At 46.2% G+C, this 2,979-nt stretch overlaps 1 protein-coding gene across 1 annotated transcript in view; it reads right to left on the minus strand.

Annotated features, from left to right (window-relative positions):
* NLRP7 (NLR family, pyrin domain containing 7) overlaps positions 1-2,979 on the minus strand; it is a 52,474-nt gene that overhangs the window by 43,379 nt on the left and 6,116 nt on the right. The gene's annotated exons all lie outside the window — the stretch shown is intronic.

Here is a 2,979-nt window from a genome sequence, read left to right on the forward strand (position 1 = left end):
AATACCATATTGTTGTTAATTAAAGATTTAAAGTAAAATAAATAGAAAACATTAATAAAAGGATGCCATCATAGTCGCCTGCCTGGGTGGTCCACGTCTTGGTTTGCATCTGCTTTGACCCACCTTATTCAGACCCATCTCTCAACGCCATCACCATGACGGTGGCCATGAATTCACCGTCGCTTTACCAATATGCTCTTACTCGCCAATTTGAAGAAGTGCGCTCTGGAATATTTCTGTTTTCCATCCAGGTATCCCCCTGACACATGCCTACATTTCCTATAGGCTGAGATTCAAATACACTCCACAGCGGAGGATTGCAAACTTCCAAACTCTCGGCAAAATTTCCTGAAAATGACTTGACGTAATATGACTCTCCCACTAGAATAGTTTACGATGGGAACCATTTCGTTTCTTTGTATTCCGAACACCCAGTGGTAGCCAGGTCAGAAATTCAAATATCGCTCTCATGTTAAAAAACGCAAGAAGCCTGGCCCCGCCTCAGGATCCCCCTTGAAAGATGAGCTTCTACTTACGCCACTTCCTGCAGATGACAGGAGACACGGGTTATATGGTCACAGAGAAACCTCACAGAGGAGTCGCTCAGGAAGCTCTGACTCATGTCCAGACAGCTCAGATTCCTGTTTGAGCTGACCATGGAGCAGAAATCCATCCAGAGGCGAAGAGAGTGACGGTCACACTCAGAACGTCTAGGAAGGAACAGACAAGAGCACTTACTGTATACATATTGCATATAGCAGATCTCTAGGACTAATTCATCTTGTACAACCGAAACCCTGCCCAATAACTGTAGAGTTTGACATTTATCATAAATCTAAGTGAACAACGCTATGTTTTCAGTGACTTGATCCTTTTAAGGCATGTTGGTTTGGGGAACGTTTCAACCCTTCAACATACACTGGTTTGAAAGGATGTCAGAGTAGACTCGTTCAGTACAGTGTCTGCGGTTAACGCTGTCACATACTCAAACTTGCTGAGACGGTAGATCTATTTTGGGGAGAAAACATGAGAGGGAAGGAGAAAACATTTGGAGGTGGTGGATAGGTTTATGGCAGAGAGGGCGGTTACAGTTTCTTAAGATATACTTACTGCCATACTTATCCAGTTATATACCTTAAATGTGTACAGTTTTTCATTTCAATCATTATTCAATAAAATGGTATAAGATTTAGTGACCTACTGCACAGAATGGTAACTATGGTAATGGATTGTATAAAATTGCCAAGAATAGATATTAAGTATTTTCACCACAAAAGAAATGTGAGGTGAGGGATTTGTTAATTAGCTGGGTTATTCCAAAACATAAATGTATCAAAATGTCACATTATGCCCCATAAAGGCATACAATTTCAGTCAATTAAAAATAAAACACAGGCTAGTTTGCAGTGGCTCATTCCTGTAATCCTAGCACTCTGGGAGGCTGAGGCAGGAAGATCACTTGAGGCCAGGAGTTCGAGACCAGCCTGAGCAAGAGCAAGACTCTGTCTCTACAAAAAATAGAAAAACTAGCCAGGCATCGTGGCATGCACCTGTAGTCCCAGCTACTCAAGAGCCTGAGGCAGGAGGATTGTTTGAGCCTAGAAGTTGGAGGTTGCTGTGAGCTATGATTACGCCCCTGCACTCTAGCCCAGGAGACAGAACAAGACTGTCTCAAAATAAGTCAATAACACAAAATTAAGCCTTTAGGTTCTGAGAAAAGAAAAAAGAGTACATATAGAAAAAAACGTAACGAGTCTGGGTAGGGAGGGAAAATACCTCAGATGATAGAACTCTCTAGGCATACCCAGGCCCATCCCCACAGGAGAACTTTAACACTAAAACAAGGTCTGGCAGGGCGTGGTGGCTCACACACATAATCCCAGTGCTTGGGAGGCCAAGACAGGAGGCTCACTTGAGGCCGGGAGTTTGAGACCACCCTGGGCAATACAGTGAGACCCTCATTTCTACAAAAAGTTGAAAATTAGCCAGGCGTGATGGCGTGTGCCTGAAGTCCCAGCTGCTTCAGAGGCTGGGACAGGAGGATCACTTGAGCCCAGGAGTTCAAGGCTGCAGTGAGCTGTGATCCCAACACTTCACTCTATAGCAAAACGCACTTTTTTAAAAGAGTTAAAAAGTGGAAAACCTTTTTAAATGAAAAAGGTAAAACAGGATCCAAAGACCCCATTCCTAATTACAACATCCTGTCTCCTGTATCTTGAATGTTAAGCAGAAAGAAAGTCCAGCGAGAAGGAAATTCCACCCTAAGCCACAGGGACACAGGACACTCTGGCCTGTCCCTAGCAGAGCACGGGCAGAGGCTGACGACGGGAACTAGGAGAGTAAACCGAGTTCTTACCTCTCAAGCTGAGCGTGTGGTTCCGACGCATGATCATTCTCCAGGAATATCCCCTTTGCCACCTGCAGCCAGATTTTCTCCAGGTTTTGACAATGCTTGAGGCAGAAGAAAGAGTACATCATCTCAAATGTATCTGTCACGTGAACAGAAACTTCCTTGAAGGGGGCCATGGCGTCCTTCACCAGCCCCTCGTCCTGAGACTCGTAGAGGCAGTACAGAAACTCCTTCGTGTCCGTCTCCGAGAAGGGTTTATTCTCATTGAGATTTGCTGTGCATTTGAGTAACTCCTCTCTGATCTTCAGCGACACTCGGCAGCCAAAAGTCGTCTCCAGCTCCTGGGCTCTCTTCTCATTCGAGAGGCCGAATAAGAAGTATCCCACTTGGGTCAGGCCGGGATTCTTCAGTCTCTCCTCCTTGGAGAACAGCTTCTGCACGTCCCCGATGTCCCGCGTGTGGCTCTCCCAGTCACCGTCCTCCTCCTCCTCCCTCTCCAGGATGTAGAACGTGGCAGCCAGGAACTGCTGGACGCTGAGGTGGACGAAGGAGTAGCAGCCTTCGCAGTCCCTGCCCTTCCGGAGGACGCCCTTGTCCAGGAAAGGATGCAGGTCGGCCTCCTGCACCCC

This window comes from Propithecus coquereli, unplaced genomic scaffold, assembly GCF_000956105.1.
Source record: "Propithecus coquereli isolate 6110/MARCELLA unplaced genomic scaffold, Pcoq_1.0 Scaffold193, whole genome shotgun sequence".
NCBI classification, from domain to species: Eukaryota; Metazoa; Chordata; class Mammalia; order Primates; family Indriidae; genus Propithecus; species Propithecus coquereli.